The sequence below is a fragment of the Coregonus lavaretus genome, assembly GCF_964263955.1.
Source record: "Coregonus lavaretus genome assembly, contig: HAP1_SCAFFOLD_4780, whole genome shotgun sequence".
In the NCBI taxonomy this organism is placed as follows: Eukaryota; Metazoa; Chordata; class Actinopteri; order Salmoniformes; family Salmonidae; genus Coregonus; species Coregonus lavaretus.
Window position 1 is genome coordinate 17,628 of NW_028159263.1, and position 27,200 is coordinate 44,827.

The 27,200-nt window shown below is 44.1% G+C and overlaps 1 long non-coding RNA gene across 1 annotated transcript; it reads left to right on the top strand.

The window, feature by feature from the left end:
- Positions 1-292: 292 nt before the first annotated feature.
- LOC311123097 lies at positions 293-27,200 on the top strand. Its single transcript, XR_014612558.1, has 3 exons — positions 293-393; positions 25,720-25,862; positions 26,846-27,200. It is a non-coding gene; the product is annotated as an uncharacterized lncRNA (long non-coding RNA).

The following is a 27,200-nucleotide window of genomic DNA, read 5'->3' on the forward strand; positions in this document are numbered from 1 at the left end:
GATTGAAATTAAAAGGTAATTTCCGATTGAGCTGATATATGCAGCGTTTACCGTGAATGCAGTATCCGCAAACCTGGGAACATTGCTTTTAAATTTCAATCGCGCTAAACAGCGGATCTTCAGCACAACGGATTGAATCTAGGCCCTACTCTCAGATACACACGCCACAATACTACAGTAGAAGTGGGTATGCGTGGTATAGAAGGTATTACGGTAGAAATGGGCGGGCTTTAATCTCCATGTGCCGCCGCAGGGTTTGATTGACAGCTCGGATTGTCCCAGAGAGCGCGCCGCGCGGGCAGAGTCTAGGCAGGGGGATCCAGCAACCAACCCTGGAGAAAAAATAACACACAGCAGCGAACGTCTGTTTCAAGATTATTTTATTGCAGTGAGGTGAGTTCTATTCTACACTTTTATGGTGTTCTGTTACATGTTAAAACGACTTATTCGAATAGGACATCGTCTTAAATTGGGAGTTAAGAAGTTTTGGGGGATTGTGTGAGTGCTTGCTTATGGAGCTGTGACGCCGGCAGACTGTCTGGGTGAGCTGGCGAGAGGAGAGGAAAAGGGAAAACTGGCTGAGGGGGGGAATCGAAACTTTTAGGGATTTTTTTTACTTCGTGTCCGAAACTGCGTGGAAAGTAAAAAAAAACCCGTGGCCATTAAAGTTTTGGTTTTTTATATCGCAGTCATATCGGAAAGTGATATCGTTTACAGGATTTTGTTTGCGTTGTGGGCCATTTCTGCTGTTTTGCGAAATAATGCTTTTTCGTCTTCGCAGAGACTGACGTTGAAGAAGTGAGTGCGCAACAGGCTAAAACTCTTTCTCTTATCTCTCTCTTTCTCTTTCTCTCTCCTCTGTTCTTTACATAACAATCCACAGGCCCAGTGGTGTCTGTTTAAAAACACTGTTTTAATTGATCAAAGCGAAGTATGTCTGTTTTACTTCATAAAAAAAAAAAATTGGGATGCTGAGATGACGATATGGCAGGGATTATGAAATAGTGGAAATGGAGGGACACAATGTAGCTCTTTATTGCATTAATGATATTACCGATGGTGAATTGTTATTGTATACGATCACAACGCACTTCTCCGAGACTGTGTAGTTTATAGCCGATTGAGGAGAGGATACTGTGTCCGAAGGGGAGAGAAGAGAGGTCTCTCAACTCCAGCATAGCCTGGCATTCCAGTAAGTCTGCCTGTCTGCTCGCTCTCTCTCTCTCTCTCTCTCTCGCTCTCTCTCTCTCTCTCTCTCTCTCTCTCTCCCCCCTCTCTCCCCCCTCTCTCTCTCTCTCTGCAGACGTGGAAGTCCAATGCAGTTATTTCATGCGGTTAATGATTTTGTTTCCAAACGACAAGCCTATTGTTGTCACACTTTTTAAAGTCGATTCTTCACTTTTTTATTTAGAAAACGTTTTTCTTTATTCGCCGATGAATCGATACCCTTAGTTGAAAGGAAACTTTGTTTTAAGTAGGCTACAAGCTAACTTAATGTTAGGGTATTATGGGATATGCTCGTCATTATCCCTAGGGTGTTGTGTCACGGTTATATAGCCGTTATAACGTTGTTATGTCGTTCTGATAATATTGCTATGTCGTTGAGTTGCGAACGCTGGATCTAGAGGGCAAGTTGGAGAAAAATAGCATAAGTAACACACACAGAAACACACCATGGCACAGAAAAGATGAGAAATCCGATCCCAAATAGATGACGTCAGATGACATTCCTTTGCTGTAAAGCTGATGTGGCCTTCTGTGTGTGTGAGTGTGCTTTTATCCTGGAAAAGTGATATCTCAGACTCTTTCTCAGAGAAAATCCGTGTCTGTGATTTGCGGTGGAATCAGACTTCTACAGTTATAGATTAAGTTCTGAAGAGTTTTAATAAAACATGCTTTTTCACCTCATCTATAGATCTTTGGAAGAACTCCTGTGTTGGTGGCCCATAGTGTTATAGTCATAATATGTAGTCTACATTTGTCCTATATATAATTATAATGATTTAATTATTTCATTTTTGTGTTGAGGTATTGGCTTGTCAGGTGTTGTATCAACTGTCCTATAGGTGTGTGTGTGTGTGTGTGTGTGTGTGTGCAGAGTTCAGCAGCAGAGACTTTCCTCCCATGATGTCACATGGTGTTGCATATCAGGAACATCATAACAATAACAACAGTAACAGTATTGGAATCCACACTAGAATAACATCAGTAACAATAACATAACTGTAACATTCCTATTGCCATCATAACTAGAAGGTGACTGTCCTGGAGGTGCTTTGGCACGTTATGGCTGGGTAGGGTTTTTTGTTCCTAAACTGGCTACAGGTGTGTGTGTGGGGGGGGGGGGGGGGGACTACAGTCTTTAGGCCTGTCTCCGACTGAGCCTTGCAGGCCACCGTAGGACCATGTGGGCGGTCTGGTCTGGTCAGCTGGCAGCAGCTTCCTGCTTCCTGTGGCTGAGCCTTCTCATTGGTCACGCTGGGAGAAGCATTCTTTTCCACTGAGGTCATGTGGTTAGCATCTGGAATGGACAGGAGAGAGATGTCCTCAGAAAGGTCTGGAACCTAGAGATGCAACATACGGGTACTTCCTGAAACAGACTAAACAGGATAGAGTCTGACTTGGATGTATTTATTTTTCTCCAAATCATGAATGAATGACACACACAGGATGACTACCAGGGGGTAACCAGCTGATCAAGTATGATGAAGTATGACTTTCATTTATTTAAGTTAATGAAATATACCTCTTGGTTAAGTGGGAAATACTGCATTTTAAAGTTTTACTTACCTACATATAGACACTTACACAACTGCAAATTAGTACCTAATATGTCATCCCTAACCTAAAGTGTGACTTTGTGTCAGGAGCAAATGTGTCTGTCTCAGGAGTGTGTGTGTGTGTGTGTGCGTTTGGGACGACTGCGTGCGCGCGTGTGTGTTGAATGATGATTGTCTTGACATTCTCAGAACCCCAGACAAAGCTGATAGCCAATGATATCCCAGCCTTGTGTGTGTGTGTGTGTGTGTGTGTGTGTGTGTGTGTGTGTATTAACGAAAAGTTTCCCTCTGTTGCCTGCCACTGTGCTGAGTGGTTCTCCTCCCTATTCTGTCCCCCTTGACTGAGCAACAGAGCATTCACAGGAAGGTTCCATCAGATTCACAGACAGAGGCCTTTTCTCTCTTCCTTCATTTCCTCCACACACACACACTCTGAAGGCTGGATCTTTGTTGAAGTATCCCAGCGCCTTATGTTTACTTGGCACAGACCTGTAATATTTACCCTCCTCCTTCTCTTTCTCCTTTTATTTATATTTCTCTCTCGCTCTTTTTGCCTCCCTCTCCCCTCCTCTCTCCTCCTCCCTCTTCCCCCCCCTATTTCCCCTCCTTTTCTCCTCTTGGTGATTTCCTGCATTGTTGAGAGTTGATTTAGACAGAGATAAAATAAGTATTTCAACCCCCCCTTTCCAACCCTCCCTCTCTCCCTCTCCCCCGTCTTTCTCTTGTCCCCTGTGCCCTCCTTGGGGATGCAGGGCTCTATGTCTCTCTCAGACCATGAAGAGAACTCTACCGTATCCTATGGCTGCCACTGTAGACTTTGGGACTAGCTAGCAGTGTTAGCTTCTGTTAGCATTGCAGCTAACATCCTCCTGCATTATTGTAGTGAATTTCATTGCTGTCAGTGTTAGCTTTTCTTAGGGTAGCTATGTTATTAATATGTCACTCATGGCTAGCAACATTAGCTTCTCCTAGCCTAGCCGCTAACAGCGGAAGGTAAACGTGTGTTTGTCTCGTTGGTCTTAGTGAGTGAGCGTGCCTACATTAGTACACACATACACACACACACACATCTGTGACATAACTCACATTTTCGTGCCTGCATTAGCATGCTAGGCGTGTTAGCATGGCTATGGAAAGTTCCATCTGGTCTTAATGGCTGTTTTATGCAGGTGTGTGTTTTCACGGATGTGTGTGTTTGTGTGTGGCAGTATACTGCTAAATCTTCTTCAAAAGGAAATAGAAATTGTTGCTAGATTGCTGCAATAACTCAATACATTGTTATAATGATAGGCTAGAAACATGAGCATCACCCAGGCCATGCCCCCCCCCCCCCCCCCCCCCCCCTACTTACATACCTCTGTCATTTCCACCTCCTCTCTCTTCCCCCTTTTCCCCATTTATTTTTCCTTTCCCCTCCTTACCTCCAAGCAGGACCCCTACAAATCATCATAAACACACACACACACACACACACACACACACACACACACACACACACACACACACACCTCCCCCAACCTGGGGTCACAAGGTCAAATTCCTCCTCCTCAATCAGGCCTCAGGATGTGTGTGTGTGTGTAGCCTATACGTATGTGTGTGCGTGCCAGTTCCATCCCCACCTCACCACAATGTCCTCTCCACTCTTTGGGATTAATACCATATTATTCTAACGGATTAACTCTCTACCCTTCCTTTGTCACACATACATGCACGCTCACACACCCACACTAAGGGAGACCACGCATTCTGAGGATATATTCCAAATACACAGTGGAATGTGTATCCTGGGAGGAATGTGCATGGTTTTTCACTGTGATCCCCCCCCTCTCTCTCTCTCTCTCTCTCTCTCTCTCTCTCTCTCTCTCTCTCTCTCTCTCTCTCTCTCTCTCTTTCTCTCTTTCTCTCTCTCTCTCTCTCTCTCTCTCTCTCTCTCTCTCTCTCTCTCTCTCTCTCTCTCAATTTACATTTCAATTTAAGGGGCTTTATTGGCATGGGAAATATAAGTTTACATTGCCAAAGCAAGTGAATAGATAATAAACAAAAGTGAAATAAACTATAAAAAAATTAACAGTAAACATTACACTCACAAAAATTCCAAAAGAATGAAGACAAGTGTCATATTATGACTATATACAGTGTTGTAATGATGTCCAAATAGTTAAAGAAAATAAATCAACATAAATATGGGTTGTATTTACAATGGTGTTTGTTCTTCACTGGTTGCCCCTTTCTTGTGGCAACAGGTCACAAATCTTGCTGCTGTGATTGCACACTGTGGTATTTCACCCAATAGATATGGGAGTTTATCCCAAATTTTTTTTGAATGTTAAATTTTTTATTTAACCTTTATTTAACCAGGTAAGCCAGTTGAGAACAAGTTCTCATTTACAACTGCGACCTGGCCAAGATAAAGCAAAGCAGTGCGATAAAAACAACAACACAGAGTTACATATGGGGTAAAAAAACAAAGTCAAAAAATACAACAGAAAATATATATACAGTGTGTGCAAATGAAATTTGCACACACTGTATATATATTTTCTGTTGTATTTTTTGACTTTATGTTTTTGAAAACAAATTGGATTTGTTTTCAAATTCTTTGTGGGTCTGTGTAATCTGAGGGAAGTATGTGTCTCTAATATGGTTATACATTTTGCAGGAAGTTAGGAAGTGCAGCTCAGTTTCCACCTCATTTTGTAGGCAGTGTGCACATAGCTTGTCTTCTCTTGAGAGCCAGGTCTGCCTACGGCGGCCTTTCTCAATAGCAAGACTATGCTCACTGAGTCTGTACGTAGTCAAAGATTTCCTTAATTTTGGGTCAGTCATAGTGGTCAGGTATTCTGCCACTGTGTACTCTCTGTTTAGGGCCAAATAGCATTCTATTTTGCTCTGTTTTTTTGTAAATTCTTTCCAATGTGTCAAGTCATTATCTTTTAGTTTTCTCATGATTTGGTTGTGTCTAATTGTGTTGCTGTCCTGGGGCTCTGTGGGGTCTGTTTGTGTTTGTGAACAGAGCCCCAGGACCAGCTTGCTTAGGGGACTCTTCTCCAGGTTCATCTCTCTGTAGGTGATGGCTTTGTTATGGAAGGTTTGGGAATCGCTTCCTTTTAGGTGGGTGGTTGTAGAATTTAACGGCTCTTTTCTGGATTTTAATCATTAGCGGGTAGCGGCCTAATTCTGCTCTGCATGCATTATTTGGTGTTTTACGTTGTACACAGAGGATATTTTTGTCTCGATCTGGTGTTTGTCCCATTTTGTGAATTCTTGGTTGGTGAGTGGACCCCAGACCTCAGAACCATAAAGGGCAATGGGTTCTATAATTGATTCAAGTATTTTTAGCCAGATCCTAATTGGTATGTTGAATGTTATGTTCCTTTTGATGGCATAGAAGGCCCTTCTTGCCTTGTCTCTCAGATCGTTCACAGCTTTGTGGAAGTTACCTGTGGCGCTGATGTTTAGACCAAGTTATGTATAGTTTTTTGTGTGCTCTAGGGCAACGGTGTCTAGATGGAATTTGTATTTGTGGTCCTGGCAACTGGACCTTTTTTGGAACACCATTATTTTTGTCTTACTGAGATTTACTGTCAGGGTCCAGATCTAGGTGCTGCTGTAGGCCCTCCTTGGTTGGGGACAGAAGCACCAGATCATCAGCAAACAGTAGACATTTGACTTCAGATTCTAGTAGGGTGAGGCCGGGTGCTGCAAACTGTTCTAGTGCCCTCGCCAATTCGTTGATATATATGTTGAAGAGGGTGGGGCTTAAGCTGCATCCCTGACTCACCCCACGGCCCTGTGGAAAGAAATGTGTGCGTTTTTTGCCAATTTTTACTGCACACTTGTTGTTTGTGTACATGGATTTTATTATGTTGTATGTTTTTCCCCCAACACCACTTTCCATCAATTTGTATAGCAGACCCTCATGCCAAATTGAGTCAAAAGCTTTTTTGAAATCAACAAAGCATGAGAAGACTTTGCCTTTGTTTTGTTTTGTTTGTCAATTAGGGTGTGCAGGGTGAATACGTGGTCTGTCGTACGGTAATTTGGTAAAAAGCCAATTTGACATTTGCTCAATACATTGTTTTCACTGAGGAAATGTACAAGTCTGCTGTTAATTATAATGCAGAGGATTTTCCCAAGGTTGCTGTTGACGCATGTCCCACGTTAGTTATTGGGGTCAAATTTGTCTCCACTTTTGTGGATTGGGGTGATCAGTCCTTGGTTCCAAATATTGGGGAAGATACCAGAGCTAAGGATGATGTTAAAGAGTTTAAGTATAGCCAATTGGAATTTGTGGTCTGTATATTTTATCATTTAATTGAGGATACCATCAACACCACAGGCCTTTTTGGGTTGGAGGGTTTGTATTTTGTCCAGTAGTTCATTCAATGTAATTGGAGAATGCAGTGGGTTCTGGTAGTCTTTTAATAGTTGATTCTAAGATTTGTATTTGATCATGTATATGTTTTTGCTGTTGTTCTTTGTTATAGGGCCAAAAAGATTGGAGAAGTGGTTTACCCATACATCTCAATTTTGGAGACGAGGTGGCCGAGGACTGCTAATCCATTGTGCTCTGAATGCATGGGTTCGAGTCCCGTCCTTGTCGTCTGGCATTTGTTCTTCGCTCCCTTGCATTGCACTGAAAGGTTTTGACATTAGCAACCAATGGTAGGAGGGGCGACTGCCGCTCGTAAAGCACAGAGAGAGGTGGCTGAGTAGTTTAGGTGATGGACTGCTAGTGATTCGTGCTCTTCATGTGTTGTTGGCCCCGTGTAGCTCAGTTGGTAGAGCATGGCGCTTGCAACGCCAGGGTTGTGGGTTCGATGGCCAGGGGGGCCAGTATGAAAATGTATGCACTCACTAACTGTAAGTCGCTCTGGAGAAGACCATCTGCTAAATGACTAAAATGTTAAATGTGTTGTTTGTTTAGTGTTTTCCAATTTTCCCAGAAGTGGTTCGAGTCTATGGATTCTTCAATCACATTGAACTGATTTCTGACATACCGTTCCTTCTTTTTCTATAGTGTATTTCTGTATTGTTTTAGTGATTCACCATAGTGAAGGCGTAGGCTCAGGTTTTCTGGGTCTCTATGTTTTTGGTTGGATATGTTTCTCAATTTCTTTCTTACTCTCTCAAGGCACTCTCCCACACTGTATGTTGAATTCAGTCTTTTACGATTACTAAATGCCACACTGTGCGATGTTACCAATTTAAAATCTTGATTTCAACCTGGTTAGATTGTACAATTTGCTTCAGTTCTGTTGTCACATTCTGTTGTTGGCTTGCACAGGCTACGTCAACTGCTGCAGTGTATTTGATCTGCGCATGGGGCAGCACCAGCAGCGCCAGAAAGCCAACTGAGTTCGGAAAAAGTTAAAGTATGCATCTAGAAATAGTTTTCACATACAGACTTTATAAGTCTGAACTTCCCAAAAATAGCATGGTTGCTGTGGTAGAACGTTTATTTTGTGCATTTATCAAAATCCCACCAGGGAGCCTGATTTCAGATGTGTCATGTAGTCTAAACAAGATTGTTAAGGAAATCGTTCTTCTTGAAAGGCATGTTAACGTTTCAATCAAACTATTATATTAATCGGACTATTCACAATAATCATATTATTGTGTTCATGCTCAGTGCCAGCCGTGTTCCTATTGGTCAATCACCGGGATCGGACATTGCCAGAACTTTGTTGGAGCCTACGACCGCACGTAGTTGCTTAATTGGCAGACGTAGACCCTGTCACACTGAACGAGCCAAGACTTCCGACCATCGTTTGCGACCTAAGAATTTGCTCACAACGTGGAAATGTTTCTGGTACGGCAAAACCGTGGCAGAAGACGGCTAAAATCATACAGTCTGTGCGGGCCTTAAAGGGGAAGTACCCCTAAAAAACACTTCTGGGACTTTTATAACACTTGCCTGGCCATTTGTCACCACCCCAGACAATTTTTAGGCTTATCGCTTGAGTATTTAGATGTAGTTTATAAGTTAATTCTACCCCCTGGAACTAGCTGATTCCCATAATGGAGGAGGTCGAGCATCAGACCGACGATGCAGAAGAAAAAAGACTTGCGTGTGTGTGTAAACATCAATCCTGGAGTTCTGGAGACGTTTTTCAGAATGCCCAGGATCAACTGGAAGCATGTGCCACACCTGACGGCCCAAATGGGAAGCGCTCTGAAGTGTAAGTGTTTTGGAAATTAGGATCCATTTTATTATTACTCTCTAAGATGCAAATGAATAGCTAGCTAATGACACCCAACTGTATTTTCTAGTAACCTGCCTACACTCCATAATGTAACTGGCTACAGGAGTCTCCCCTTGAAGTTAAGGAAACTAGGTAAACAGTGTCTAGAACGAGTGGATGCGCCACATAAATAGAACGTATGGGATGCGCACTTCACCATATGGTCTAAATAATCAATATTGTATATTACCAAACAGTGTAAGAAGTATAAAGTCAATAGTGGTAGTGAACAAAATGCAGTGGTGTAAAGTACTTAAGTAAAAATACTTTAAAGTACTACTTAAGTAATCTTTTTGGGTATCTGTACTTAATTTTACTATTTATATTTTTGACTACTTTTACTTTTACTTCCTAATTTACACTACATTCCTAATGAAAAATGATGTCCTTTTTACTCCATACATTTTCCCTGACACCCAAAAGTATTAGTTACATTTTAAATGCTTAGCAGGACAGGAAAATGGTCCAATTCACGCACTTATCAAGAGAACATCCCTGGTCATCCCTACTGCCTCTGATCTGGCAGACTCACTAAACACACATGCTTTGTTTGTAAATGATGTCTGGAGAGCCCTAGCCCCTGGCTATCCGACAAAAAAGAAAATGGTGCCGTCTGGTTTGTTTAATAGAAGGAATTTGAAATGATTTCCATTTTTATGTATATTTTAGCAATTACATTTATTTTTTATACCTAAATATATTTAAAACCAAATACTTTCAGACGTTTACTCAAGTAGTATTTTACTGGGTGACTTTTACTTTTACTTTAGTCATTTTCTATTAAGGTATCTTTACTTTTACTCAAGTATGACCATTTTTCCACCACTGATTTTTTTTTGCTGCAATTGCCAGTCTAGCGTTTACACCACTAATATCTTGATTAGCCTGTTCACCCACACACTAAAGAGGAAGACAAACAGCCTCACACTTGACCACTCACACCCTTTCAACAATGAGTCGGCCATACAGTCTCCAAGTCTACAAGACCAAGCGAGCTGTCAATCATTTTGTGCCATCATCAATATGGCTTATAAATGAATAGGCCTAATGATCCCTGAGCCCATAGTTATATATTATGTTGTATAGGCCTAGACCTATATATTCTTTTGATTGTTGTATATAACATTGTCATGTAGTTCTTTTCTCTCTCGTCTAGACAATACAAACTGGTTTCCTACAGGATCACTTTGGAGTGGATGCTGTGGGGTGAACGTCTCGGTCGAGGCCAACGCCGGGTACTCCCAGCCTGTGTGGTCGCAGCAATTCGATCTAAATACCCTGACCCCAACGCTGACCCCAAGCTACGTTGGATTCCAGGAGGTAGAGGGGGCTCACGACATAGTATACAAATAAATGTTTTAAAGAAATAACATTGTATTCCAAGTTTTTTAAATGAACACTTTTTAAACACATAAACTATAAAGACATTGTAAAACATATCATTAAGCAATAAGGCCCGGGGGGGTGTGGTATATGGCCAATATACCATGGCTAAGGACTGTTCTTATGCGCAATGCAACGTGGAGTGCCTGGATACAGCCCTTAGCCGTGGTATATTGGCCATATACCACAAACCCCCGAGGTGCCTTATTGCTATTACAAACTGGTTACCAACATAATTAGAGCAGTAAAAAATAAAAGTTTTGTCATACCCGTGGTATACTGATATACTACGGCTTTCAGCCAATCAGCATTCATGGCTCAAACCACCCAGTTTATAAAACACAACAATTACTGTCACTCAGCATTAGTTACGCTCCGTTCGTAAGCAAGCTATCATGGACAGTGGTGTAGAGACAGTAACAGGTGGGAGAAGTCCTATTTCCATCTCCGCAGTCGACTCAGGCAGGCTGTTCTAGATCACACATACCAATACTGTTACAGCCACTTGTGTGCAACCGTTAGGATAAAACATCCTGAGATATATTGACTTGCCTGGCCGCCCAAAGCCTGGACCCTGGGACCCTGGTGGCTGCCTGCCGACGACATCACTTGGTCTTGGGTGTGGAAGCCTCCTACAAACGAGGACACCATGGTCATTATAAAACGTATGAAAAGCAATATTATTTTCTTCAAACATTTCTATCCAAGCTCTCCAACTCAGCTTGTCTATGCCACATCCCCAACCACCACACCAGCCCCTCTCTCACCAGACTAGTGCATCTTTCTGGATGTCCAGCTGCTCCACAAAGTGCTCTGCTTGGCTGCTGAAGCCCTGGCGGTAGCTTCTAGGGAAATGGGTTTGCTTCAGAGCTTCATTTGTGAGGGGCACATGACCATTCAGATTGAACACCTGAGGGAAACAAATACAAACAGATAGATGCTTTTATTTAGAGGTGTCTGGTATCCTGTCAGATACCCTGTGTGTGTGTGTGTGTGTGTGTGTGTGTGTGTGTGTGTGTGTGTGTGTGTATGTATGTGACGGTTTTGTTCAAATGAAGCGTTGTCAGTTATAAGTCCCCCATTAACAAAGCCTACCACTTGCATGGACTGGAATGGTGCTGCGTTGACATTGATGCCGCGGCTGTGGGGTCTGGAGTCAGGCGGGAATGTAGAGAGAAAGGAGGACGGGGCTGGTGGCTGCTCAGACGACAGGGACAGCGAAGCCTAGTTTAGGGAAGGGGTGGAGAGACGGATATGTGGTTTTCAATGGTTTTCACAGAAACACTTCAGGACAGACAGGTAGGATGAGTGTTAGCCATCTCTCACACCGCCTGGTATCAGCCAAGCACAGAGAAGCTACACCACCCACCCACACACAGCCAGAAGGGTGGAGCAGAGGGCACCTGGGGGAGGGTGGGTTTACCTGGATATGGTCTGAGCCATCTGTCTGTGGCCGGGGCTCTGCTGTGTGGGAGTGCTGGTAGAGAGGTGGTGTGGAGGAGTGGACGGAATACCTTAAAATGGCAATGACAGTCTACTGTCTACCTAGTGTGTGGCATAATGGTACAGTCTACTGTCTACCTAGTGTGTGGCATAATGGTACAGTCTACTGTCTACCTAGTGTGTGGCATAATGGTACAGTCTACTGTCTACCTAGTGTGTGGCATAATGGTACAGTCTACTGTCTACCTAGTGTGTGGCATAATGGTACAGTCTACTGTCTACCTAGTGTGTGGCATAATGGTACAGTCTACTGTCTACCTAGTGTGTGGCATAATGGTACAGTCTACTGTCTACCTAGTGTGTGGAGTAATGATACAGTCTACTGTCTACCTAGTGTGTGGAGTAATGGTACAGTCTACTGTCTACCTAGTGTGTGGCATAATGGTACAGTCTACTGTCTACCTAGTGTGTGGAGTAATGATACAGTCTACTGTCTACCTAGTGTGTGGCATAATGGTACAGTCTACTGTCTACCTAGTGTGTGGAGTAATGGTACAGTCTACTGTCTACCTAGTGTGTGGCATAATGGTACAGTCTACTGTCTACCTAGTGTGTGGAGTAATGATACAGTCTACTGTCTACCTAGTGTGTGGCATAATGGTACAGTCTACTGTCTACCTAGTGTGTGGAGTAATGATACAGTCTACTGTCTACCTAGTGTGTGGCATAATGGTACAGTCTACTGTCTACCTAGTGTGTGGAGTAATGGTACAGTCTACTGTCTACCTAGTGTGTGGAGTAATGGTACAGTCTACTGTCTACCTAGTGTGTGGAGTAATGGTACAGTCTACTGTCTACCTAGTGTGTGGCATAATGGTACAGTCTACTGTCTACCTAGTGTGTGGAGTAATGGTACAGTCTACTGTCTACCTAGTGTGTGGAGTAATGGTACAGTCTACTGTCTACCTAGTGTGTGGAGTAATGGTACAGTCTACTGTCTACCTAGTGTGTGGAGTAATGATACAGTCTACTGTCTACCTAGTGTGTGGAGTAATGGTACAGTCTACTGTCTACCTAGTGTGTGGAGTAATGGTACAGTCTACTGTCTACCTAGTGTGTGGAGTAATGGTACAGTCTACTGTCTACCTAGTGTGTGGAGTAATGATACAGTCTACTGTCTACCTAGTGTGTGGAGTAATGATACAGTCTACTGTCTACCTAGTGTGTGGCATAATGGTACAGTCTACTGTCTACCTAGTGTGTGGAGTAATGGTACAGTCTACTGTCTACCTAGTGTGTGGAGTAATGGTACAGTCTACTGTCTACCTAGTGTGTGGAGTAATGGTACAGTCTACTGTCTACCTAGTGTGTGGAGTAATGGTACAGTCTACTGTCTACCTAGTGTGTGGAGTAATGGTACAGTCTACTGTCTACCTAGTGTGTGGAGTAATGGTACAGTCTACTGTCTACCTAGTGTGTGGAGTAATGGTACAGTCTACTGTCTACCTAGTGTGTGGAGTAATGATACAGTCTACTGTCTACCTAGTGTGTGGCATAATGGTACAGTCTACTGTCTACCTAGTGTGTGGAGTAATGGTACAGTCTACTGTCTACCTAGTGTGTGGAGTAATGGTACAGTCTACTGTCTACCTAGTGTGTGGAGTAATGGTACAGTCTACTGTCTACCTAGTGTGTGGCATAATGGTACAGTCTACTGTCTACCTAGTGTGTGGAGTAATGGTACAGTCTACTGTCTACCTAGTGTGTGGAGTAATGGTACAGTCTACTGTCTACCTAGTGTGTGGCATAATGGTACAGTCTACTGTCTACCTAGTGTGTGGAGTAATGGTACAGTCTACCTTCAGATGTGTTGTTGAGGGACCTCCTTGGCGAACCATAAAGGGGTGAGGCTTTACAGGGCTGCTCAATTGCATGCGCAGGACAAGTGGCATCTGGCTTGGTTTCATTGGTGATGTTGGCTGGTGTAAAACTGTAATTCCGTGTCAATTCAGGGCATGAAGTGATATTCTAAGGCCAGAGCAAGGCTAGGGCATGCCAGTCATTTTATGCAATCAATAGCACTAACAGAAAACTGTAAAGCTTCTTATTAGTATTGGAAATGTAATGGAAAAGGGAATTGTTATCAGTATTGTATAAGAAACATATTGGAAAATGGAATTGCATCACAAAGCCAAGTAAAAACCAAACAGTCAGTAGGACAGGATAACCATTACCGTTACAGTAGCAAACAAAATACTTGCGAATGGCAAACAGAAAGGGTCCTAAATTATTTGTAGTGACTAACGTTAGCAACATGTGTTAACCACTTAACTGGCTAGCTAGCAACCTAACTTACCTCGAATGGCTGGAACTTTGTCGCCCATGGAAAGACGGTGGGAACAGAACCCAGTTTCAAATGGTCACCATGTAGTCAGTGGCCACAAAATGATCACTGCACACTGACAACCGCAACTGGTGAGTGACTTCAGGTGCAGTATGGACACCATACTCAGGATGTTGGATGGCCTGCAGCCATGCCTGACACAAAGCTCTATTGCGTTCGCGGGCAGGAAAGGAGTGGAAATGTGCAGTTTGTCTGTATCTGACAGGGGCGTTAGCGCACCCGGGTTCAATGCACCTCATTTTGGCCAGATAGGTTTACCCTTTTGTCTGTGCCAATACTACTACCACAGATATAACAATGGGTTAGTTGTCTCTGCTACTACTACTAGCTAATATCGCTTTGTTTACTTCCTGTTGTCCTGACTTTCTTTCTTGAAGACCAATAGTGAGACGCTCCTTCGTCCCGCCTCCTGTAATTATCAATCTTAGAACCACAAAGGAGAGCATCAACCGGATGACAGAGGATATAGAAGTCATTGTGCAAGCACCAAGAAGGCTGTTGTTCTGTTACACTTTCTACATCAAAAATACACTTATTTGGCAAATCAGTGTTGAGACATCAACCGCTGCTTATGTAACGATAAATATACATTGTTTTTTTATGCATTTTAGGTGATTCTGGAAATGTAGTATTTCTATATAAAAATACAGAAATCTAAATACTCAAGCAATGGACCTAACAACTGTCTGGGGTGATGAAAAATGTCCAGGCAAGTGTTATAAAGGGCCCAGAAGTGTTTTGGAGTGGTACTTCCCCTTCAACACTCAGGGTTTAGGGTGGGGAGAGAGAAGCTGTGGTGGGGTACAGTGTAGGTCTAAGACAGGATAGGGGTTGGATATGTGTGTGTTGGGGGGGTGGGGGCTGGGGTTTGTATGTCTGTATTTGAAGGCTTGAGCTGCCATTGCATAGGTCAAGATGTCTGTGTCTGTTTGTCTGTGTGTGTTGGTTCTGACAAGGAGGAAGTAGCCGTGTTTGCTTAAACTAAGCACGCTTAACCATGTGGGATGATTTAGCGGGAACAACATAACTCCACCCCAACCCCTAATCCCCTCCCCCCCGCTCTCTCTCTCTCGCTCTCCTTCTCTCCCGCTTTATTTCCATTTTTCTCTCTCTTCTTTTCTCTCTCTGTCCCTTCCTCTTTCACTCCCTGGCGATAAGAAAGGGGGAGGAAAGGAAAAGGGAGAGAGGGGAAGAGAGGAGAGAAAAGAGAGAATATAATGTTTTGGAGGTGAGTGGGGAAAAGGGAGGGTAAGGAGGTGGGAGGGATGGATGGATGGAAGGAGGGCGGGAGGGAGGGGCTTGGCAAAGCAAGCTAGCTAGCTTAGACATCATGCTAACCTTAACCTCTAACCCCAACCCTTAACCCCTGACCCTAACTGTCTGTCAGACCCCTTATGATCATTGACCCCACATCATTACAAATAACAGTCATGTCGAGGTTCCGTCTGCTGTGGTGTTGTGTTGTGTTGTGGTATGGTGTTGTGGTGCTATGTTGTGTATGTGCACTTGGACTAGGTGAATTTCCATATGATGGAGTGTGCCTGAGCCTGTGGCCTGTGTGTGTTTTATATTCACCCCTGGTCTCAGTAAGGGTAGGTCTGTCTGAGCTCCAGAGATCCAGGGTGTAAGGGGGGCTCACATAGAGCTCTCCCCAGGATCAGTGCCTCAATTTGGGCTACATATGGCTCTGGCTCAGTCTCTGGCTCTGGAGCTGTGGGATTGAGAGAGGAATGAAGAGCTAGAGGAGGAGGAAGATGAGATGAGGACAGGGTTGAAGAGGAAAAAGCCTATGTGTGTGGCTGCAAACATCAACAGAAGGCATTTTGGGAAGGAGAGATCTGATTGGTTGAAGTTGAACCCATAGATATTAAAACCAGTAGATATTGATAGCGCTGACGTCATCCACATATTCCTGTGGAAAACTCCCGATGTCACATGAAGCCGAAAGTATTTGAAGTGCACCATATTGCTGTATGGGGCTGAATGGCACGAAATAATCGCTAAGGATCATGGTGAAAGTGGTTGTAACTAGCAAAGGATCATGGTCGATGTAGATTGGTTTCATCCTGCCTAAGAGAGTCAACCCAATGCTGCTGGGTGCACGTGCAAAGAGCGTGCATGAGGGCGTGAGCCTCCTCGTAGCCTTCCGGCCCGTGATTGGTCTGTTGCAGCACGTGGTCCTGTGTGACTACAAATATAGTTGTCAGAATGGATCACTATTTAATTAAATATCTTGATTTGTAGTGAACTTTAAAAGAATTCACAGTGGGGATTGAACTTGATCATAATAAACACATTTTAGAGCCCAAAGCAGCCGTCCTGTTTGGCCGTCCTGGCGATCGTAATTTACATAGGCTTTCTAGGGCAGACCAGGGCTTTTGGCACTGCTAGGTTGCTACTCAGTAGCCGAACAGCAGAGCTCGTGACTTCCCTCTCCAGACCGGACACTGGGGGCCTGGTCGAACCTAGTTAGTTCAGATGACAATGTGATAGTAGTTGACGGTTCTTTTAAGTATGGTGTATGTGTTTGAACGCTGTAGTTTCCTGTGATGTTTTTAACAGAGTGGCGCTGTAGCTGCAAATTCTTTCTCTGTCAGTCTCTCCCTGGGCTGGCCTTAGTGTTAGCGTTAGCAGCTACGTGGCAGTAGCTGTGTGTGTGTGGCTGGGCAGGGGGCCAGGAGGCAGTAAACCCACAGCAGAAGTCCTGATGGCCCAGCCCCACACACACACACACATACACACACACACACACACATACACACACACATACACACACACATCCAGCTACAAGAGGAGGAGGAGGAGGAGGAGGAGGAGGAGGAGGAGGAGGAGGAGGAGTAGGGAGGGAGTGCTCTCTGGAAGACAAGCATCTGCTCAGCCAATGGATTGGTAATTTAATGCTAACACTGCTGCTTCTTTATGGTAATATATGTGTGTGTGTGTGTAATGAAAATGGTTAGACTTAGGCTTTGTGGGCTAACACAGTTTTGTGGCACACAGGGTTTCAAATCCAGTAGGTAACTCTCCTCTCTTCTCTCTCCTCTTCTCCTCATCTCTCCCCTGTGTGTGTGTGTGTGTGTGTGTGTGTGTGTGTGTGTGTGTGTGTGTGTGTGTGTGTGTGAGTGAGGGAGTTGTCCTTGCCTGGCGGTGTGAGTGTTATCTTAGTCCAGGCGGTGTGTGTTATATAACTCAGTCTGGCCATGGGAATACACTGCTGTTTCACTTCTCTTCCTCCTCGTTCTAACTCTGTCACAGCCTATCAGAGAGCAGAGGCCTATTTCAGCCAATCAAACGCCTTGTGTCAGAGTTGTCTCTGAACCCAGAGAGATTGAGGAGAGAGAGAACTCAGAGAGATTAACAGGAGAGAGAGAACTCAGAGAGATTAAGAGGAGAGAGAGAACTCAGAGAGATTAAGAGGAGAGAGAACTCAGAGAGATTAAGAGGAGAGAGAGAACTCAGAGAGATTAAGAGGAGAGAGAACTCAGAGAGATTAAGAAGAGAGAGAGAACTCAGAGAGATTAAGAGGAGAGAGAGAACTCAGAGAGATTAAGAGGAGAGAGAGAACCCAGAGAGATTAAGAGGAGAGAGAGAACTCAGAGAGATTAAGAGGAGAGAGAGAACTCAGAGAGATTAAGAAGAGAGAGAGAACTCAGAGAGATTAAGAGGAGAGAGAGAACTCAGAGAGATTAAGAGGAGAGAGAGAACCCAGAGAGATTAAGAGGAGAGAGAGAACTCAGAGAGATTAAGAAGAGAGAGAACTCAGAGAGATTAAGAGGAGAGAGAGAACTCAGAGAGATTAAGAGGAGAGAGAGAACTCAGAGAGATTAAGAGGAGAGAGAGAACCCAGAGAGATTAAGAGGAGAGAGAGAACTCAGAGAGTTTAACAGGAGAGAGGGAACTCAGAGAGATTAAGAGGAGAGAGAGAACTCAGAGAGATTAACAGGAGAGCGAGAACTCAGAGAGATTGAGAGGAGAGAGAGGGAGAAAGATGTCGGAGAGACGGTGAGAGGAGAGAAAGAGTACATAATGAAAGAGGAGGAAATAGGAGAGATAGAAAGAGGAGTGAAGGAAAGAGGGAGAGATTATAGAAAAAAAATAAAAGGAGAGAGAGAGAAGTGCTGATCCTGTCTTTTCCTGGGCCAAGTACTGACACGTCTGAAGTCAGCACATTCTGAACCATCCACACACACACACACCGTCTACTGAATCACCTACAGAATGACTTGTATTCACAGGGAGTAGGAGCAAGATGGGAGAGGGAGAGAGAGCCTGGTTCCTCTCTAGGTTTCTTCCTAGGTTCCGGCCTTCTAGGGAGATTTACCTGGATATCGTCAACCTAGTAACATGTAACAGTCTGTCTGGTCTAGGGCTGGGTGGAATACTGTATTTTACTATATACTGGTATTGATGTACAGACCGGTTTGGGTTTTTGCTTTACCTTCTGTAACGGTATTTCAATGTTTGGTTTGTTACATGTGATTCGCCACTGCGCCGTGTGTAACGTCTGTTTTTAGAGTTGTCTCTCTCCCTAGGCATGGGCGGTAGTATACGGTATATACAGTATAATGTATACCGGGGTATTTGTAAATAGCCACGGGATGGTTTTTCAATACCGTCAATACCGTTGAAAGTTTGAAGTTTTTAAAAATATATTTGAACATTTGTAGCTACTTTTTAAGGAAATACCTGCAGTCAACTTGTGCAATATGTAAGGAGATAAAGAAGATTGAGTTCTTAATTTCACCTGTCACATAATTTTTCATTAAGAAGCTTACCGGTAGTCCCCAGTCACGTGATAATAATAATTAGTCATTTAGCAGACGCTCTTATCCAGAGCGACTTACAGGAGCAATTAGGGTTAAGTGCCTTGCTCAAGGGCACAGCGACAGATTTTTCACCTAGTCGGTTCGGGGATTAGAACCAGCGACCTTTCGGTTACAGGTACAACGCTCTTAACCACTAAGCTACCTGCCGTGATGTTTGTTTACAAGCACACAACCACGAGAGACCAGAGCCTTGTGAGTCACTCACTGTTGTGCAGCGTACGCCAGTTGATCTAGTTACAGTATGGAATTCACAACTAAATGTTTTTCAGCTAGATATCTTCTAACTATTAAGTAAACTGTCTAAAATGTGCTAAATGCTATGCAGTTATGCATTTGGTTTGCTAATTTAGTAGCTAGTTAGCTATCTAGCTAAGTGGTTAGCTTCTACCAAAATCAAGCTTCGCTTGGTAACAGCAGAGAATCCCCTCCTGGATCAAGAGCCTTGCTGTCTAATATTTGTTTTGTGGGCGCAGCAAACTGTGAGTAGCATTTTTTAATTACTAGAATAACTGTGTAATGTCTGCTTTTATAGTTTACTCCGCAAACTGTGAGTAGCATTTTTTTATTACTAGAATAACTTTATGAGCTGGGATGTCTGTCCTGAAAATAGTTTAGGTCAGAGACTGTATAAAATGTTTGCAATGCACTCATTAGCATTTAGTTAGCATTCTCTATTGGATTCTACATGTGCTTGTTAGCATTGCTAACCTTCGGGTTACAAAGCTCAGTGGGGTTTGAAAATAGCGCCCCTTGTGTTCAGTGTCAGTATTACCGAATATCCCAGTGTGGCACAAGGTCAGTATGAAGGTATGACAATCTGGATACCGCCCAAGCCTATCTCTCCCTCTCTCTCACCAAGCCCCATCCCCTGTCACTCAAGGAGCGCAGTTGTTGCTCGACCACGCAGTGTTTCCAATTTAGTGACTTTGCCGCTATAATTAGCGAGTTTTCAGACCCCTCCAGTGATTTGTATTGGTAAAAGAGACAAATTCAGCTACTTGTCAGGCTGCCTTTGGCAGTTCTGCCACCGAGAGTTTCTATGGTTTTGATACCATTTAGTGACTTTTCCCACTAAATTCTGTGGCAAACTAGAGTGGGAAAAGCTGTCTGTGCAACAGAAGTCACAGCAAGGGTGCACCCAGGCAGAGAAGCACATGGGGAGGGGGTGTGTGGCGGGAGAGGAGGTTGAAGTTTTTTGGGTTGAAGTTTGATTGAACAGTATAAAACAACAATCAGAATGGAGAAAGACCCATTGAAATCACGTAGAATGTATGTGTTGCCACCCTAGGGTCACGCACTACTCATAAAGCAAATGTAGAACTTTTATTATTCCAAAAAAGAATACTGTCAAATACCGCCATACCGTAAACAATTAGAAAAATATTGTGATAGGATATTTAGTCCATATCGCGCTAGTCCGGTCACCGTGGTACTGTCTGTTTATACAACTTCCTGCAGTTGTAATGAGTGTGTGTGCGTGCGAACCTTCGTGTATGTATGCCCTTGGATTTCCTTCCTCAGGTGTTAAATTAAAGATCTCTCAAAATGGCTACCCCCAAGGCCTCAGCTCTCACAGTGTACATAGAGACCTGTTTAAACATGTGTTTGTGTGTGTGTGTGTGTGTGTGTGTGGAGGCATTCCACCCCACCCGTGCTGAGTTCCTCTCTGTGGATGACATATCATTACTGCAATTACAGGGCAGAGTAACTACAACTACAACACACACAGCCTCTCTCTCTTTCTTGTAGGGATAGGGACGGCATACTCTGTTATGAGCGAGTACGCACATACGCACGTACACACACACTGCACATGTGGCAGAAAGCTGGCAGGCCAGGGAATCCTGGGAGAGTCCCGTCTCGTATAAAGAGCCTCTCTGTCTCTGAGTGTGTGTGTTCCCCTCAAAGTTAACACAAGCCCAACATTCTTACCCCCTTCTCTCTCCCCTCCCCCCTCCTCATATCTCCTCCCCACCTCTCTACACTCTCTCACAAAGGTACTCCTGTGTGTGTGTGTGTGTGTTCTCCTGGTCTGAATACCTTTTGTAGGGGCAGAACAGTTGAATGGGACAGTTTCCCACCATGTGTAGAGTAGTAGTAGATCCTACTCTGCATAAAACACTCTTTCAAGCTGTTTACCTAATACCTCCATAATAACCATCCCTTAAAGGATACAAGGAAAAGGCTGCAAGAAGTTTGATGTCACCCTTTGTGTCTAAGTGATGATTGTGCGTTTCTCTAGCTATTGACCTGTAGTTGGCTGAAGTGTTGTTGTCATTGATAATGTCTGGAGCCTGGAGTTTTCCCTGGGCAGGTCACATGGTGTGAGGGATGAGAGGAACGTTTCACTTGTTAGTGTTAATGGTCTAGGAAAAACTCCAGGCCCTAGTGAAATCCAGGCTCTGTCGCAGCCGGCCGCGACCGGGAGACTCATGGGCGGCGCACAATTGGCCCAGCGTCGTCCAGGGTAGGGGAGGGAATGGCTGGCAGGGATGTAGCTCAGTTGATAGAGCATTGTGTTTGTAACGCCAGGGTTGTGGGTTCAATTCCCACGGGGGGCCAGTATAAAAAAATAAATGTATTCACTAACTGTAAGTCGCTCTGGATAAGAGCGTCTGCTAAATGACGTAAATGTAAATGTAAATGTAATGTCATCTTACACGGTCTGCAGGCATTTGGCTCCTCTCTCTACTGTAAACACACACGCATACACATGCCGGAGGAAACAGCTAGCAGTATGCATGCCTGCAGGTAGAGCTCATGTCTCCTTTCATATTTTCCAATCCTTCATTTCTTCTTTCACCTCGTGTAGCACTGCACTCTGTCCTTTCCCCTTCTCTCTCTCTCTCTCGCTCTCGCTCTCGCTCTCGCTCTCGCTCTCGCTCTCTCTGTCTCGCTCTCTCTCTCTCTCTCTCTCTCTCTCTCTCTCTCTCTCTCTCTCTCTCTCGCTCTCGCTCTCGCTCTCTCTCTCGCTCTCGCTCTCTCGCTCTCCGTCTCTCTCTCTGTCATGTGGGGAGACTTGATGTGGGTCAGACAGTCTGTTAGGTGGATGTGAAGCCTCAGGTCAGGAGTGACAAGCTGACGTGTGTGTGTGTATAAGTGATGACTGTGGCATGTTGAGGTCAGGTTGAAAATGACTATGTTCTCTTTATCTGTGGTGTAGTGTGTGTGGGTATGACACCTTAGTGTCTTGTGTTCTAATGTTAAATTTGAGAGGAGCACTTACACAGGACTCTCTGTCTAACGGCAGACACACACAGACAAGTGGATGATTGTGTTCCTGTGGAATTTTTCAGACTTTTTATCGTCTCTGGAAATCAATACCTTCCCTTATACTGTACACTAGGAAAGGAATGATGTGTGTGTGTGTTTCCGTGTGTGTGTGTGTTTCCATGTGTGTGTGTGTGAAACGCTGCGTCAGTATAGGGTCATCAGTTCTGTCCAATTCACCCACAGTACTTTAGCAGGCAGTGCACCGTCCCTCCCTCTCACTCCCTTTGTTCCTCTTTCTCTACCGCTCTCCCTCTGTGTGTGTGTGTGTGTGTGTGTGTGTGTGTGTGTGTGTGTGTGTGTGTGTGTGTGTGTGTGTGTGTGTGTGTGTGTTGTTAGGGCTAGGCGATATATCAAATTAATTTGATTAATTCGAATGTATGTTTTTGCGCGATATTCCAAATGCCTTTATCACAAGAATGATGTTTTTTGGTTGTTGTTGTTTTTATGTCCGCTTGTCTCCTTCATTCCTTCTGTGCTGTGTGCGCCTTCCCATTTACACCAGAGATCTGTATATAATGATGAGATGCTCATGTCTCCGCCCTAACAATGGGAGTCATTGTTCCAAAGGCGGGAAGGCAGGCGATAAGCTTAGGTCCAAAATATGCCCCATAGAAACGATTTAGGCTTATTTTGGACAGAGTTCGCTTCGCCTCTTCCTCTCTGTTTACACACACACACACCAAGCCCCTCCCCCTGCCACTCACAACAACAAAGATGAGAGATCACCTGTTCCTCTCTGACAAGTGGTTTCAACTCGCTCATATGGACACGGAAACGCATTGAGACATGATTTTACTGTAATAGAGGTAGAAGTGAACCTTTCTTACGATACCCTTTTTATGTCTCAACTCCTCAAATTGCGTGAAGAGCAGACACTACTAAACAGGAGTATCAATGAACATTGATTCTGGAAAACGTATGCACAGTTTGTCGCGCGATGCATTTAGTTTAGTTTAATAATTCAACCATTAAAAAAAAAAAAAACACATAAAACTAAAAAAAATAAACAATACATAAAAAAATAGCAATACATGTAAAATCATTGAGGATAACACACAATAAAGTCTGGGACCTATTTCCATTGTGGTCCTCAGTACCATGTACCGCTAGCAGCATTTTAACCAAAGACAAATACTAGCTGTCTTGTCTGTGTTTTATAAATGTGCAATAAGCATAAAACACAATTAGGAATTGGCAACTCATTTTTATTCAGAGAAATAAGGTTGCCCACTTGATTTCAAAATCTGAACAAAGTTGACAGGCTAGCATGCTGTTCAAACAGTTGGAGACGGACAGAAGAGTGTGTTCATAACAATTCAACTGTTCTGCCTTCTTAGCTAGCAAATAAATCCAAGTTGGCTAAACTTGAAATATAACGATTAGTTGGCTACTCACTAGCACGATGGCTTGTGCTTGAGAGATTGTTTATGAGACCTGTGTTCATTTTCTAAAATGCCTGCTACAAGAAGTTAGTCATTATTAGTGAATGTGCATTATGCATGGTTTTGGTTAAAATGTGTAACAAAGGGGGCAGACTTGAAAGCCAGATCAGTGATTATTGCAAAAAAAGCATGTTAAACTATTTTGATAAAATAATTACATTATTAGTGGTTGGTTGTGGAAGGTATAATTTCACAAGCCCAGAATTCATTAGATTATTGCTGACTGTTTGAAAGGCAGTGTATTTGACCATTAATTGTACAACAAAGCTTATTTAGAGAAAACTTTAAAAAATGGATATATATATTGTGAATTGCCCATAAGTTTGAAAACATTGAGATATGATTATTTTTTTCTCAATGTTGTTGTTTTTTATTTAACCTTTATTTAACTAGGCAAGTCAGTTAAGAACAAATTCTTATTTACAATGACGGCCTACACCGGCCAAACCCGGACGACGCTGGGCCAATGGTGCGCCGCCCTATGGGACTCCCAATCACGGCCGGTTGTGATACAGCCTGGAATCGAACCAGGGGGTCTGTAGTGACGCCTCAAGCACTGAGATGTAGTGCCTTAGACCACTGCGCCACTCGGGAGCCTGTGTGTGTGCGTGCGTGCGTGCGTGCGTGAACAGCAGCATTGCTCCTATAGTCATAAGTCAGCAGCTCTTTAGTAGTGATATCACTCAGCAGCCCCCAATTACAACACCTACCTCACCTGCCTCCAGAGAGCGGTGTGTGTGTGTGTGTGTGTGGGGGTAATGTAGGTAATGTAGCATTTAACGCTTGCTCTCTCTCTCTCCTTCCCTCGGTCTCGCTCTCGCTCGGACTCACTCTCGCTCTCGCTCTCGCTCTCGCTCTCGCTCTCTCTCTCTCTCTCTCTCTCTCTCTCTCTCTCTCTCGGTAGGCCAGGCCAGTGTGTGTATGTAAAGTAGTATTTAACTGTCTCTCTCTTTCTCCCTGAAGGTAGGCCAGGCCAGTGTGTGTATGTAATGTAGTATTTAACTCTCCCTTTCTCTCTCTCTCCCTCCCTAAAGGTAGGCCAGGCCAGTGTGTGTATGTAATGTAGTATTTAACTCTCTCTCCCTCCCTAAAGGTAGGCCAGGCCAGTGTGTGTATGTAATGTAGTATTTAACTCTCTCTCTCCCTCCCTAAAGGTAGGCCAGGCCAGTGTGTGTATGTAATGTAGTATTTCTCTCTCTCTCCCTCCCTAAAGGTAGGCCAGGCCAGTGTGTGTATGTAATGTAGTATTTAACTGTCTCTCCCTCCCTAAAGGTAGGCCAGGCCAGTGTGTGTATGTAATGTAGTATTTAACTCTCTCTCCCTCCCTGAAGGTAGGCCAGGCCAGTGTGTGTATGTAATGTAGTATTTAACTCTCTCTCTCCCTCCCTAAAGGTAGGCCAGGCCAGTGTGTGTATGTAATGTAGTATTTAACTCTCTCTCCCTCCCTAAAGGTAGGCCAGGCCAGTGTGTGTATGTAATGTAGTATTTAACTCTCTCTCCCTCCCTAAAGGTAGGCCAGGCCAGTGTGTGTATGTAATGTAGTATTTAACTCTCTCTCCCTCCCTAAAGGTAGGCCAGGCCAGTGTGTGTATGTAATGTAGTATTTAACTGTCTCTCCCTCCCTAAAGGTAGGCCAGGCCAGTGTGTGTATGTAATGTAGTATTTAACTCTCTCTCCCTCCCTAAAGGTAGGCCAGGCCAGTGTGTGTATGTAATGTAGTATTTAACTCTCTCTCCCTCCCTAAAGGTAGGCCAGGCCAGTGTGTGTATGTAATGTAGTATTTAACTCTCTCTCCCTCCCTAAAGGTAGGCCAGGCCAGTGTGTGTATGTAATGTAGTATTTCTCTCTCTCTCCCTCCCTAAAGGTAGGCCAGGCCAGTGTGTGTATGTAATGTAGTATTTAACTCTCTCTCCCTCCCTAAAGGTAGGCCAGGCCAGTGTGTGTATCCATGAATGTACGTCACTATGATGATGACCGACCAGCTGATGGACTTAGCTCCGCCTCCGCTGCTGAACGGGGAGCTGCCGCTGATGCAACACATGGTTAATGGAGACGCAGCGCAACAGGTTGGTAACGCACATACGCACACACACACACAACGTGCCAAATGCAGTTCTGGTTGTGTGAAGGAGGTGTCACCCTCAAGCCCTTCCCTGAGGGAAATCCTTAAGGAGTGTTTTGATTGAAACACCCAATATAGAAGGTTCCTACTAGAGATCAGAGTGGACTGTCAGACAGGCTGGTCAGATGACTATCTGCAGAGGACGCAGACACAGAGACGGGATGTGTGTGTGTTGTCTACCTGCAGAGGAAAAAGCCCTCAGATAAGAATTGAAGACATAACACATGAACAAACAGGCTATTTTGTGAGCATGTATTTGTTCATTGATGTAGTACTGTATTAGTACAAAACTTGTGTGTATGTATCTATGTGTGTGATGGGGCCTTGTCTCTTCTCTGTAAACCTGGGTAGCCCTCTAGTACGCTCCATGGTTCCCATAGCAACAGCAGCAGCAGACAATGCAGGAAGTGTATGTCTGTGTGAGGGAAAGGGAGAGCTGAGCTTAACGTCGCAATGGGAAGATGCAGAATGAACAGGAGGGGATATGAACGCACTGGGAAGAAGACACACCTGTAGCACGTATAGTGTGTGTTTGCGTGGTTTGTGTGTGTGTGTGGTGGGTTTGCGTGGTTTGTGTGTGTGTGTGGTGGGTTTGCGTGGTTTGTGTGTGTGCGGGGTGTATGAATGTGCCATGGCAGGACATGTGTTCCATGTCTACAGCCACTTGTTCAATCTCAACAACCTCTACACGGACAACATGACGGTAAGATACTTCACACACAAACAGCCCCTACAGATGTGCAGTAGTCTTGAGTGTTTGAAGCCTGGGGGCTGTCAGGGAGGGAGTGTGTTTGTTGGTGTGAAGTCCTGACTGAGCTTGAGTAACGTCTTCGTTTCCCTCTCCTGTATGTCTGTGATCCATATGTTGTGTCTGAACCGGTCTGTGATTGTTGTGTTTTGTCTGATCGGTCTCTCTGGTCTCGGTAGGTGATCTTGGTACAGGTGAATCCAGGGGAGACCTTCACCATCAGAGCAGAGGACGGCTCGCTGCAATGCATCCAGGGTAGGTCGCACGCTTATGACATCCCAACTCTGAGCCCCAGTTACGCCTGTCTCGTTTTGATGACCTCATCCCTTTTCTCTGTTGACATCACAACACTGTGCCACGGTGACTGTGCTTAGCTAGGTGTGTGTGATATTCGATGGCTTGTGTTGTACATTAAACATACTGCTATATAACAAGCTATTATAGACCAGTGGGATTCCTGTAACTCCAAGGGTGTGTGTCTCACTCTGATGACATCACAACAGAGTGAGATGTAAATCCCCTTCCCTGAATAGG